Source organism: Erpetoichthys calabaricus, chromosome 8, assembly GCF_900747795.2.
Source record: "Erpetoichthys calabaricus chromosome 8, fErpCal1.3, whole genome shotgun sequence".
In the NCBI taxonomy this organism is placed as follows: domain Eukaryota; kingdom Metazoa; phylum Chordata; class Cladistia; order Polypteriformes; family Polypteridae; genus Erpetoichthys; species Erpetoichthys calabaricus.
The window spans coordinates 167,067,073-167,082,463 of record NC_041401.2 but is presented as its reverse complement, the minus strand read 5'-3'; the positions used below and the strand labels follow the sequence as shown (position 1 = coordinate 167,082,463).

The 15,391-nt window shown below is 38.3% G+C and overlaps 1 protein-coding gene across 18 annotated transcripts in view; it reads left to right on the top strand.

Annotated features, from left to right (window-relative positions):
* LOC114656263 (eukaryotic translation initiation factor 4 gamma 3-like) overlaps positions 1-15,391 on the top strand; it is a 271,004-nt gene that overhangs the window by 195,690 nt on the left and 59,923 nt on the right. The window lies entirely within an intron of this gene.

Sequence of the window (15,391 nt, the reverse complement as noted above, 5' to 3'; positions counted from 1 at the left end):
ACTTGAACCAGCTAAACATTTACACAGACTTCTAGTCACAGTGAGTCAGCAGTAATCCCTTTATTTGATGACCTTTCAGGGTCAAGCTGGGTATGAATACATGATCTATAGAGGGGGTCTCCCTTTCATAATAAAGCATGGAAGCCCAGCTTGCATGAGCCTTGATTGCAAGAGGATGTAAAAACAGCTTTCAAAATGCAGCAATGAAAATGGTGTATCCTAAATATGCAGTACTTTCACAACTGCAGGCACTGTCATTTAGTTTTGAATCATTTCAAATTGACAGGTAAATTAAGCTCTTGTGTCTGGGAAGTTAAAATAAATATTTTCCAGCATCTCTGATTTATATTTCTGGTATACTTTTAATTATTGACTTTTCTGTTTTTGTAAAGTTTCTGCTCTTATAAAATTTACAAATATCAAACCAAATATTAGAAATGCACCTACACTGTTATTTTGGAAAGATGTACTTTGATTATTATGCTTCTTTGCTGGTAAATGCAGTTTTTTGCAATTCAGTCCTTTCAACACTAGAGTGTTCTCTCAAATACACATCATTCATTTTCTTCAAGTAAATCTTAATAATGACTTTGTCACAACAGTACAGCAAAATTGAAATGTCAGAAGATGCTAGTAAACAAAATAAATACTAACAAATAAAGACTAATAGAATACCCCCAAGGATGGAAATAAATAATACCATTAGGGATACATTAATACAACTAGGAAGTAAAAAATAAAATACTACAGCTAAACAAATATAAAAAAGAGCTGATCATGTACACACTACTTATGCATTACACACACATATATATTTCCATAGATACACATACACTCCCATATACATTAAGCTGTTTATTCTTAAAGTTTACATATTATGTGAAAAGCTAACATCGTCATGTTAGGCAATCATTATTTCAAAGTGCACATAGTCAAGTGTTATTGTCATCATTAATAGGGAATACATTAATGTAAATCAAGGCCACCTGCAGAGTGCTTAAAAGGCATTATACATTCTTAAGTCCCCCAAAGCCAAAACTGGTGGACACAGGGTTCCCAAAAGCTGATGCACATAAATGTAACTGTAGGCTTTTCATAATTACATCTGTACTCTTTGTGAGAAAGATCTAAAAAAAAAAAAAGAATCTAAATTTGACTTATTACACCTGTGTCTAGCCTTACCAAGAAGAATATACATATATACCTGTAGAAAGATGACATTTTCTGAAATTAGTACACTTTTGTTATCTTATGTACTTTCACTTAAAGGTAGTCAATTTATTTATATAGCACAACTTGCCAATCACATAAAAGTTCATTCTGTATACTTTTTAACTATAAAATTGAGGCTAAATTGGCTTTAGCTGATTTAGCATTCATTCAAAGCGTAGGTCGAAGCAAGGCAAAGGCTACACTAAATCAGTTCCCTGAGACTGTCCATAATGTAGTATCGCCAGAAGCAAAGGTGAGGGCCATTAGCATGCGTCAGACAGACAGATAGGCAGATAGGTAGTTCAAGTGCTAGCATTGCTTTATTACCAATCCACTCTGTCCTTCCTGCAGGCAGTGGCATAGCTAGGGGCGGGTGGAGGGGGCGGTCTACCCTGGGCAGCGCATTTTTGGAGGCAGCATTATTGGCCAAAAGGCTCAGAACACTTCATGTGTAAGCAGCAGTGTTCGGAAAAATATCACTCATGAATGAATTCTCTGATATTCATCCACAAATGCTTCAAAAATCATTTTCAGACGGTCCTTCTGTGACGGCATCAGACACAGCAGTTGAAATTTATGAGGCAATAACAAAAGTAAACAGAAACATAGATAGATAGATACTTTATTAATCCCAAGGGGAAATTCACAAATTCATTACACCGATAATAATTTCTAGGAAGATAAACAACTAATTCACAATGTATAATTTCGTTTCGTTAACAATCCGAATGCGTTCTTGCTCATCCCCACCTATCACTTGTACACCACACCCGTTCTGGTTTTCGCAGCGTAATTATATTAAACTAATAATCAGAACACAGCTTATCAGTGCGTCTGTCTAGTTGATGCTTATAAATAATTATATGTGAAAAAATATTGCTGTTTCTCTATATATAAATAAATCTATGCAAAATGTATCTTAATTTTTCTCTATACGTCAGTTTAATTTTCTATTTAAATAGGTTAACATATTCAGATACGTTGGAGGGCGGCAAATTGAAGCCCCGCCCAGCCCCGAGTGGCGCGAACTCGAGCTACGCCACTGCCTGCAGGCATTGTTAAAGCAGGACAGATGGCGATCCAAGATCTGGTCACTCTCAGGAAACCATACCAGAGCAGTATGAAAACGTTGGACTGGTTAATCTAAGAGATCATTTTAGATCGGCCACTTGTAATGCTGCTGAAACTGCCAGTAGACGCGATGCCCACATCAGTGATACAGCAGTGATGAACCTTAATTTTGCTAACCTTAGAGCAAAGGGACCAGTCAGAAGTTCTCTGCTCATCCCTCCTAGACATCTGACCCTACACCAGAACAGTGGCAGGCCACACACAACTGCTCTGGTCATAACTGTCCTGAGAAATGAATGCTGTTGTGAAGATGCTGCCATGGTCTTCCCTCTCTTCTGACTCTAATCTTATCAACCCCCTTTAGAATGGATTGGATAGGAATTACTTTGTCATTCAGATCACACATTAAGGAGTGTACTGCTGAATGAAATTGCATTTCTCCAGGCTCAATGCATAAGCACAAACATAGAGACGAGTGCACATTACAGTAATCCCTCCTCCATCGCGGAGGTTGCGTTCCAGAACCCCCCGCGAAAGGTGAAAATCCGCGAAGTAGAAACCATATGTTTATATGGTTATTTTTATATTGTCATGCTTGGGTCACAGATTTGCACAGAAACACAGAAAGTTGTAGAGAGACAGGCACTTTATTCAAACACTGCAAACAAACATTTGTCTCTTTTTCAAAAGTTTAAACTGTGCTCCATGACAAGACAGAGATGACAGTTCCGTCTCACAATTAAAAGAATGCAAACATATCTTCCTCTTCAAAGGAGTGCGCGTCAGGAGCAGATAATGTCAGAGACAGAGAGAAAAGCAAACAAATCAATAGGGCTGTTTGGCTTTTAAGTATGCGAAGCACCAAAGCACAAAGCTGTTGAAGGCGGCAGCTCACACCCCCTCCGTCAGGAGCAGACAAAGAGAGAGAGAGACAGAGAAAAACAAACAAGCAAAAATCAATACGTGCCCTTCGTGCTTTTAAGTATGCGAAGCACCGTGCAGCGTGTCGCTTCACGAAGCAGCTGCACAGAAGGTAGCAAAGTGAAGATAATCTTTCAGCATTTTTAGACGAGCGTCCGTATCGTCTAGGTGTGCGAACAGCCCCCCTGCTCAATCCCCCTAGTCAGGATCAGAGAATGTCAGCGCAAGAGAGAGAAAAGTAAGTTGGGTAGCTTCTCAGCCATCTGCCAATAGCGTCCCTTGTATGAAATCAACTGGGCAAACCAACTGAGGAAGCGTGTACCAGAAATTAAAAGACCCATTGTCCGCAGAAATCCACGAACCAGCAAAAAATCCGCGATATATATTTAAACATGCTTACATATAAAATCCGCGATAGAGTGAAACCGCGAAAGGCGAAGCGCGATATAGCGAGGGATTACTGTATACAACAACAGATAGGCATAATAGATAGCATAAACAGACAGAACATATACAGTATGTATAATCCAATAGACAAATTGGAGAATAGTTGTAAAGTGTTCAAATGACGAAAAACCATATTAGTGCCATAATCGCAACATTTAAAGGTGTTACTCTCTACTTCTCATTGGCCAGCAGCTTCATCAGGCCTTTGTGCAGCAATGGAATAACATTCCACAGATGCTGAAGTAGAGATTCAGTGGTTCTCTGTGCCAGCATTTAATGTTCATAGATGTTGTTTTACTGTTTTTTTTTTTTATTCTAAATTTTTTATAGTAGTTACAGCCTAACAAGTGTTGTGATTCTTGTTTCAGTCAGTATATACAAGGGGACTCCGCCCCCTGCTCGCTTCGCTCGCCTACCCCCGGCGTTTTGAACCCGTACCCGCTGGGCAGCCACGTGTGAGGATGACGCACGTTTAATACGGAGCGTTCGCCCGTGTCACTCTGGGGCCCCCTACTGTTAATTATGAGCTCCGTCTGTACTATTATGCGGTGCATTGTGGACTACTGCAGACCCCGTAGTGTTTCCCGTTTCAGTTTGTATCTCGGTCAGTCGAGCTTTTGTTTTTGAAGCTTTTGAATTCCGGTCTTCATTATCTGTAACCTGCTGTCCATGTGTTTGGCCCCCTCGTTTAACCTGTTTATGATACTGTGATGTTTATCGTACTGTTAATAATACATCACTGTAACGTGATTCACCTATGCTGTATAGTTTGGACGTGTGAGGATGACGTATGTTTAATACGGAGCGTTTGCCCGTGTCACTCTGGGTCTCCCCACTGTTACTACAAAGCTCTTTCCGAACTATTATGCGGTGCATTGTGGAGCAGTGCGGACTCTGTAGTGTTTCCCGTTTCACTTCGTATCTTGTTTAGTCAAGCTCTTTCTTTTTGGAGCAGTGCCTGCCTGGTCTGCGGCATTTCAGACGCACGTTGTAGGCGCCTGCGTTCATTAATTATATCCAGGCAGGCGCGTGTTTGTATCTCAGTCACTCGAGCTGTGTCGTGTTGAATCCGTGCCTGCTTTGCCTAGGCAGTTTGAGATGCGCGTTGTAGGCGTCCACGTTCATTAAATCTGTCCACGCGGGCTCGGTGTCGAAGCTGTGTTAGTTGTTGAGCTGTTTGGTTTTGGAGCCGAGACAGTTTTGCTTACGCGGTTTCAGACGCGTGTCCGTACCATCTCGGGTTTGATGTATGAACCTTTGTGGACTCCGTAGTGCGTCCCGTTTCACTCTGGGGCGGGGCGTTGACTCCTCTTGTTTTACTATGTCTCCTCCTGCGCCTTCACCACGCATTAGTGCCACTCAGAATATGGCGGCGACGGCTGCACCTTCCGTATTCTGTCGGTTTTTGCCATGCTGTGTAGGCGCCTTTGCCTTTTGTACTTTACCGCGCCTTCCGACGCACGATGTAGGCACCTGCACCTTCCGGGTCCGCCTCCGCTGTGTGGTGTGGACGTTTAACTGTCGTTGTTTCTGCCTTTATATTCTGTATCTCGGTGTGCATGTGTTTTGTGCCTAGGTTTTTTTGAAGCTGTTGCATTTCAGTTTTCATCATCTGTAACCCGCTCTCCATGTGTTCGTCCCCATTCTTTAATTCCTTTGTAAAGTTTTACTTTGTTTCCTACTCTGTGTTTTATTTCTGACCTCACTTTATCCTGCTTGCGGCATGTCAGACGGTTCGTAGTCTCTCTTGTTTTACTCTGGGGAGGGGGGCTTTGTTCTGTAACCTGCTCTCCATGTGTTTGTCCCCTGTTCTTTAACCTCTTTATGACGTTTTACTTTGTTTCCTACTCTGACGGTTCGTAGTCTCTCCCGTTTTGCTGTGGTGCGGGTTCGTGTCTTTGTGTGGCACGTGCGTAGTCTCTCCTGTTTCACTCTGGGGGGGGGGGGGGGGGGCTTTGTGTGGCACTTGCGCACTATGTCTTTTGCGTCCATGGGCAGGTCCCTGCATCCATATCCGGTTTACCATTCTCGTTTAGTAATATGGATTCATTCTTTTTCCAAATTCACTTTTTATACTAGCAGTTAATGGAAGAACCAGAGCCTGATCTAACAACACTAAGATGCAAACTAGGAACTAACCCTGAATGAGTGCCAACTCAGAATAAATGAGACAGATAAAAAATTATTCTGCAGCAGAACCATTCAAGGGTACAAGTTTGTGATCTCCATCAGCACAAGTAACAGATTATCTGGTTTGATTTATTAAAATTCTCTGTTTATGCACAAAGGCTACAGAATTACAAACCATTTCAAATAAGGATGCAAGCGCAATAGAAGAAATCACCCATAAATATTACCTAAATCAAATCATGAAACTTCATTAAATTTGGCAGTGAACTAAATAATTTTGCTTATCTGATGTGCATCTCTTTTATTTTAATGCTTCTGCTGGGTAAAAAAGTTTATTGAAACATCCAGGTGGTCGGTCCGAAATATGATTTGTTTTTGGTGGTTAAGCTCTTTTCAGATATGTTTTTTCAATAAGAACCTTCCAGTGTCCCACTTTCTTTCATTCCATTATGTATTGAATTGGACATGTACATTTAAGACACTTTTATATACATTTGGTAAGCAGCTTTGACTGGTATGTTACTTTTTTTGGGAAATTTCCATTTTTACCTAAACAGAAACATTTTTGAGCAAACTCCATTTATCAGAATGTCTTTTTTCAGTTATCAAATTCATTAGACAAGTTCACAATGATTTTTGTTTTTAATTTGAATACTATATTTTAAGCATGCACACACACTCATTTGTCTGCAGTTACACAAATGCCTCATCTGAAGGTTGCCACTAGTAAGCAGACCTGTATTTTGTAGCCACTATAGGAGCAGCAGTTGCAATGTTTATTATTTAACACTTAACTCAGTAATCATGCCTGACACTGACAGGAGCCCAAGAAGCACTAACTCTACTGTCTGAAATATTACTTTCACTAGAGACCGTTTTCTTCCATAATGATAGGTGGGTCTGCATCTAAACATCAAACGAGGAGTAGAGGATCTTCACTTTGCCACTTCTGCAGCATAGTGGTACAGTGCCAGACACAAAAAGATATAATGAGAAGAAAGTAGCAAGATTGACAATAATGGTGCTGGGAAAATAAAACCTCATTATAATCTTCATATTTTATTTCTCATGTGTGCAATGTGCTTGTAGACCTGACTTGCCCCAGTCCATGTTTTAAGCTACAAAATTCAAAGCTGTATGGCACCACTTGCCGTATTATGTGCATGTTGTTATGTCTGAGTTTGTTTTTGTTTTATTGATTTTATCCTGCATTGGTTTCAAAAAATCTGACTTGTGTGGTTTGTGTCTGCTTTGTTCATGTAACCTGTGCATTTCACATTTTTCATTTTTGAAGAAAGGTGTTTTGCCACATCTGGCAAAGGGATAGTTGGCGGAGTGACAAGTTTCACATTAGTTGCATAACATGCCTGTTTCCAAGAAACTGAAACTGAAAAACTTTTAGCTCTGCAGCTCTTAGGAGCCATGTTTCTAATATAGAAGTACACAGTTTAGTATTAATTGTAACTTTGACATTGATATTTCATTTTGGATTTTACATTATTCTGATAAACTAAAACATGTTCTTTGAATGTGAATCGTGTTGTGTCATTATAGGGCTATTTGTAAGCATTTTAGGATAAATTCATTAAGAAAATACAGTATATAAAATATTTTATATTTCAAAATGCATCAATTGTAAATGGAACACTTGTACTGAATGTACTAAGAAATGTCTTTCTTTCATCCTAACTGGTATTTTCCTTTATTTGTTTATTTTTTTTAATACCAAGTGATAATTTTGCACAGTGATTGGTGCTGCCCCCTCAATGTTTCAGGTATGCATTGTTCCAGTGTTAACACAAGGTTTCTCTTTCTAATATTTTTCTCTCACATCCCAAAGATCTACATGTTATTTTAATTTTGGGTATGAATATCTGTTGCAGTATGCATACATTTGTATTGTGGTGGACTGGCACTCCATTCATTTTTGCACATGATGCAAATGTAATCTACCTGCTACTACAATGCTAAACATGTATGTACTTAATTTCTAACAAGTGCAGGTCTCCAGAAAAAGGCAATTATCAAAAAAGCACATGGAAAAAATTATGAAAAGCACACAGAAGGAAAAGGTCTGCCAGATGAGACTAAGCCTTAGTAACATTGTTATGTGAAAAACAAGTTCAGAAAATAGAGTAAATGGAAGGAATTATTAAGGAAAAGAGGGAGCAACACATGGCAAGAACAGGAGTTTTACCGAATGGTCAGCATGAGTTCAGAAGACACAGGTCATGCTTTTCTAACATGAGGAAGCAACAAAAGGATATGATCAAAGTGGAGCATATGGTTTTATTTATCTTGACTTTCAGAAAGCACTTGATAAGGTGCCAAGTGAGAGGTTGGCATCAAACTAAAAGAAATGGGAGTTCAGGGTGTAGATGGGTGCAGAATTAGCTCAGACACAGGAAGGATAGGGTTATGGTGGCCACAATAACAACATTATCAGTGCTGAATAAAGTCCATAGAAGAGCAACTAGGCTAATATCAGGGCTTCAGGGGACGAATTATGACGATAGATTAAAAGAGCTGAGCTTTTCAGTTTAAGCAAAAGGAGATTAAGAGGTGGCATGCTTAAAGTGTTCAAAATTATGAAGGAAATTAGTACTGTGGCTCGGTACTGTTACTTTAAAATGAGTTCATCAGGAACACGTGGACACAGTTGCAAACTAGATAATTGTGTTTTTCACAAAAACATTAGGAAGTTTTTTCTTCACACATAGAACCTTAAACAATTGGAAAAAGGTATCTAGTAGTGTGGCGGACTTTAGGGACTTTTGAAACTACACTTCATGTTATTTTGGAAAAATTAATTAGATAGGACTGGTAAGCTTTATGGGGCTGAATGGCCTGTTCTTGACTAGATTGTTCTTAAAAAAAAGAAAAAAGTTGAAAGAAAAAATGACATGATATGTTTACTTCTTTATAGATCACAGCAATGGCAAATAAGATTTACGATATATGGCATTCTTTGCTTTTTCTTTTGTATGTATCATATAAACATAAGGCAAGATCATAATGATTTGAGCTTGAGCTGTTAGGAGAGCACTGGGTGTAGAGATAAGGGTGATATGAAACATTTCTTCAAATTCATAGTTTCACAGAGCAATGTTTGCATCCCTTGCAGTGTTGGCAGAAGCGTTGTCAACAGCCAGAAGGGAGGGATTGTAGATATATTTTCTCACTGCTTTTTCATATTGACTGCCACAAATGTTAAAGCAAATTAGTGTGATATTGTTTGGTTATGTGTACCATGGAATCAACAGGGACTGCACCCTCAACATCATAAAATTTACACATCATCTTTCTGACACTGTTTTGGACCTTGAAAGTCTTTGCATGCTTCCATTATTTTGACTGTTGTGTTGGACTGTGGGTCATTTTAATGTATTCGGGCTTTATCACAATGATTTTATTAACAGATCTTGCCCATGTTATTTAATGTCAATACTTTAGTGTCTGCTGTGTCATGCGGCATCACTCTTTGATTCTCCTTTACAGTTTGCTCTGCATTGGCAGTGTTTTGTTTTTCTCATTTGTTTCATTTTGAAGCGTCAACCTGTCATGATATAATTTTGCAGCCCATTTCTTGACTCTGGTATATGTAGAGGAGTTGTACTGATGCACATTGACTAGAAGACAAGGAGTCTGCAAAAGCTTGCTCCATAGCATCAGAAAGTAATCAATTCTAGCATGGTACTGCATTTTGCCGTTTTTTGAAATTCATGTTAGCTTAATTTGTAACAAAAATCATATCATAATCGAAAATGCTGGAGTTGTAGCTCCTGTCTACTCCAATAAATTACATATTTTCGCAGCTTTCAAAATTCTCAATGCACAATTATCACTTCCAAGTTCAGGATCAACATTTTTTGATATAACCTAGTATTACATATTAATAATAATATTTATTTGTATAGCACATTTTTATACAAAAAAGTAGCTCAAAGTGCTTTACATAATGAAGAACAGTAAATAAAAAATATATATAACAACATAAGAAATTAAAATAAGACAATATTAGTTAACATAAAAAAAAGAGTAAGGTCCAATGGCCAGGGTGGACAGAAAAAACAAAAAAAAAACTCCAAACGGCTGGAGAAAAAAATAAAATCTGCAGGGGTTCCAGGCCACGAGACCGCCCAGTCCCCTCTGGGCATTCTACCTAACAGAAATGAAATAGTCCTCTTGTGTCTAGGGTTCTCACGGAAGGACTTGATGATGATGAACATGCAGACTTCTGGCTTTTAATTCTTAACTGTTGGAACATCACTGTGCTTTGTGTAGATGGTGGTTCGCCACCACCAAAAGGACACTGGAAAAAGAAATAGAAGAGAGAATAGGGGTTAGTACAGATTTTAGAGCTACCATGGATAGTTATTATAATGAAATGGATATACAGAGTATCAGGATTACATTACGGTGAAATTATGAGAAGGCCATGTTAAAATAATGTGTTTTCAGCAGTTTTTTGAAGTGCTCCACTGTATTAGCCTGGCAAATTCCTATTGGTAGGCTATTCCAGATTTTAGGTGCATAACAGCAGAAGGCCGCCTCACCACTTCTTTTAAGTTTTGCTCTTGGAATTCTGAGGAGACACTCATTTGAGGATCTTAGGTTACGATTTGGAATATAAGATGTCAGACATTCCAATATATAAGATGGGGCGAGATTATTTAAGTCTTTATAAACCATAAGCAGAATTTTAAAGTCAATCCTGAATCACACAGGTAACCAGTGTAGTGACATCAAAACTAGAGAAATGTACTCAGATTTTCTTTTCCTTGTTAGGATTCTAGCAGCTGCATTCTGCACTAGTTGCAAATGATTTATGTCTTTTTTGGGTATTCCTGGGAGGACTGCATTACCGTAATCTTGTCGACTGAAAACAAACGCGTGAACTAATTTCTCAGCATCTTTCAATGATATAAGAGGTCTAACTTTTGCTATGTTTCTTAAGTGAAAAAATGCTGTCCTAGTGATCTGATTAATATGCGATTTAAAATTAGATTACAGTCAACAGTTACCCCTAAGCTTTTTACCTCCGTCTTGACTTTTAATCCTAATATATCCAGTTTATTTCTAATAGCCTCATTGTATCCATTATTGCCAATCACTAAGATTTCAGTTTTCTCTTTATTTAGCTTGAGAAAGTTACTATTCATCCATTCTGAAATACAAGTCAGACATTGTGTTAGTGAATCAATAAAATCGGGGTCATCAGGTGCTATTGATAAATACAGCTGTGTGTCATCAGCATAGCTGTGGTAGCTCACGTTGTGCCCTTAGATAATCTGACCTAATGGAAGCATGTAGATTGAAAAGAGCAGCAGACCCAGGATAGAGCCTTGTGGAACACCATATAGGATATCATGTGTCCTTGAGTTGTAATTACCACAACTAACAAAGAATTTTCTCCCTGCCAGGTAGGATTCAAACCAATTTAAGACACTGCCAGAGAGGCCCACCCATTGACTAAGGCGATTTCTAAGAATATTATGATCAATGGTGTCAAATGCGGCACTCAGATCTACGAGGATGAGAACAGATAAATGGTCTCTGTCTGCATTTACCTGCAAGTCATTTACTACTTTAACGAGTGCAGTTTCTGTGCTGTGATTTGTTCTAAAACCTGACTGAAATTTATCAAGAACCAGCAAAATACCCGCGCTTCGCAGTGGAGAAGTAGTGTGTTAAAGAGGTTATGTAAACATATATATACATATACATATATACATATATATACATGTCTACATATACACATATATACATACATATACACATCCACATATACATATATATACATATACAAATTTACATATCTACATATATATATACATACAGTATATACACATAAATATATACATATCTACATATATATACATATACACATATATATATAAATATAGACATACATACATTCATTCACATATATATATATATATATATATATATATATATATATAATATATATACACATGTGTGTATATATATATATATATATATATATATATATATATATATATTCACGGCATTCGTAGTCTGAATCACAATCTGATTGTATGGGTGGTTACCTACCAAGTAACGCTTATGGTTGACCAGCAAGTCAGCTAACATCCGCCATGGTGCCTTCAGTTGTGAGAAGCAGATCATAGAATGGTTGAAAATAGTTTACTGTCAAATAATGCAAAGAGTACGCGACACGTGTTTCGCCCTAATTCTGGGCTCATCAGGCGTACACACTCACTGCACTCCCTTACGGGAATCGAACCTCGGACGTCAGCGCTAGAGGCGAAGCCCCTAACATTGCGCCACGGCGTGTGGTTTGTTTATTTGACAGCATGTAGATCAGGGTAATTACATTCACAGCATTCGTAGTCTGAATCACAATCTGATTGTATGGGTGGTTACCTACCAGGTAACGCTTGTGGTTGGCCAGCAAGTCAGCTAACATCCGCCACGGTGCCCTCAGTTGTGAGAAGCAGATCATAGAATGGTTGAAAATAGTTTACTGTCAAATAATGCAAAGAGTACGCAACACGTGTTTCGCCCTAATTCTGGGCTCATCAGGCGTACACACTCACTGCATATAGCCAAATTCCCGCGCTTCGCAGCGGTTAAGTATTGCTTTTAAATTTTAATTAAGAAGAAAAGAAAACCTTTTTAAATTGAGGGAAAATATACCAATAACAATTTGTTAAGGATCTGTTTTTTTGTGAAGCTGCCTTTACACAGCCTGTCCGCTGTTTTATAAACGAACGCCATATAAGGCCGTCCTTTCTCCTTGCTTAGCGGTTCTGTATTGTTTTATTGTTCGTTTATTACGATTGTTATAGTTATTGTGCAGGTATTTGAGACTCACTTTTCTGTTCAGGTACCCATTTCCTTTATGTAATCCGCGGATTCTCCGCTATTTTTTGTTCGTTTATTACGATTATAGTTATTTATTGATTCCCTTCTTTAGCTGACTGCCTGCTCATATAAGGCGCTCTGCTGTTTTTTTGTGAAGCAGTCTTTACACAGCTTCTCCGTTGTTTTATAAACGAACGCCATATAAGGCCATCCTTTTTCCTTGCTTCGCCAAGGAAGCAGCCTTTTTATTTAATCCACGGGTTCTCTGCTGTTTTATTGTTCGTTTATTACGATTGTTATAGTTCTCTTTGTATACCACGTTGTCAGTTCAGCCCTCCGGTTGTAATATGACCAAGTCGTGCAAGCTTACTGTTGAGAATGCAACGTATAGTTGTACAGGAGAAAAGCAATCTTGCCAAACTTAATTTAAATTTACGGTTTACACCGTGCTTTGTTTCCGCCTTAGCTGCACTTATGAATATGCTTGTATGCGTCACTCGCTCGCTCGCTTATTGTTTCGCTGCCTTCTCAATTGTGTAATGAGTGATCACATGTGCTGCGTTCAGTCAGTTCACGTGAGCCGCTCTCTTGTGTGATGTTGCAATATCCACGGCTTTATTTAATGTTAGCTAAGACCCGGCACTTAAAAGTTTCTCGCTACAGCAATTTTAACTCTGTTACAAAGTGATCCAAAGTCTCGTTTACACCTCGTGTCTTCTCATTAAACTTGTATGTCGCGAATATGGTATTGCAAACGGCAGCGGGAGCGTTTCTATAAACTTAATTTAAACTTACGGTTTACACCGTGCTTTGTTTCCGCAGTAGCTGCACTTATGAATATGCTTGTATGCGTCACTCGCTCGCTTCTTATTGTTTCGCTGCCTTCTCAATTGTGTAATGAATGTTTTCTTCAGCGCTCTTTGGGGCTCTTTCCTGTTTTCTACGTACTGCGTTCACAGTCAGTTCACGTGATTACGTGGGAGGCGTGATGACGCGAAACGCAACTCCGCCTCCCACGGCCAGCGAGCTGCAGTCCATTACAGTATATGGACAAAAAAGAGGTTCCAGTTATGACCGTTACACTTTGAATTTCGAAATGAAACCTGCCTAACTTTTGTAAGTAAGCTGTAAGGAATGAGCCTGCCAAATTTCAGCCTTCCACCTACACGGGAAGTTGGAGAATTAGTGATGAGTCAGTGAGGGCTTTGCCTTTATAGATAGCATGTTTATTGAGGTGGTAATTTAACTGCATAATGACTGCCTTCTCTAAAATTTTACTTAAGAAAGGTAGGTTAGAGATGGGTCTAAAATTTTCAAGAGCAGAGGGGTCAAGATTATTTTTCTTAATTAGGGGTTTAACTACAGCAGTCTTGAGACAGTCTGGGAACACCCCCGTATCTAATGACGAATTTACTATGTCAAGAATATTATCAATTAGCATGTCCGATACTACTTTGAAAAAATTTGTTGGTATTGGGTCAAGGGCGCAGGTGGAAGGTTTCAGTTGAGGAATTATTTTATGTAAATCAGGTAAATCTATCCTAGTGAAAGAGTTTAATTTGTTTAAAACGGAATGCTGGGATTTAGGAGGATCCTTAGTGTTGGGGAGATATACTATGTTATTTCTAATATCATTAATTTTTTGATTGAAAAATACAGCAAAAGCCTCACAGGTTTTACTGGAAGTACTTAGGAGGCATTCCTTTGAGTTACCTGGGTTTAACAGACGATCAATCTTCAAAAATAAGACTCTGGGATTACTAGCTTTGTTATTTATAATCTTAGAGAAATAGCAGCACCTCTCAAGACGGACTGTGTTATTGTATTCTGTTATTTTAACTTTTAATATTTCATAGTGAATAGTTAGTTTAGTCTTCCTGCATTTATGCTCAGCTCTACGGCATGTTCTCTTTAAATCAGACACTCTTTGGGTCTTCCATGGTATAACAATGCTAGAAGATTTTTTTACTGTCTTTACAGGTGCAACTGTGTCAACAGCAGCTCTCACTTTAGTATTAAATCTTTCCACCTTACTATTTACATTATCCTCTCTATTATAGTTGGCACTATAAACGGATTGATTGTTTAGAATGTTTGAAAGTTTTAAAGCTGCTGATGAGTCAAAGAAGCGTTTTTTAACAAAATGCTTCTCATGAGTGTTTTCTAACATTATTTCTAAATTAAAAAGTAGAAGAAAATGGTCTGATAGACCAATATCAATGATCTGCTTTATATCAACCTTTAGTCCTTTAGTAATCACTAAGTCTAACATATGACCTGCTTTATGTGTAGGCTGATTAACGAGCTGTCTCAAATCAAAAGAGTCCAGGATGTTCATGAATTCTTTTACTTTTTGGTCACGCTGATTATCTAAATGAAAATTAAAGTCGCCGACTATTAAGAGTGTGTCATAGTTCATAATTAAAATTGACATTAAGTCAGAGAATTCCTCAAAGAAAGATGCTTTGAATTTAGGTCTATACACGGATAATACTAGAACGTGAGAATCTCCATGAATAACAATGGCGAGATACACAAAGGATTTGAATTTACCAAAACTGACATCTTTATACTTTAACCGGCTTGAGTAAATGTTTGCTAAGTTGCCACCCTTCTTTCCTTGGCGGTCTGCACGAGTAAAACTGTAATCCGGAGGTGCAGATTCGATTAAAACAGCCGCGCCATCTGAGCTAAGCCACGTTTCACTTAGTACAATGAAATCAATTTTTCTATCATTAATAAGATCGTTGATAAAAAACGT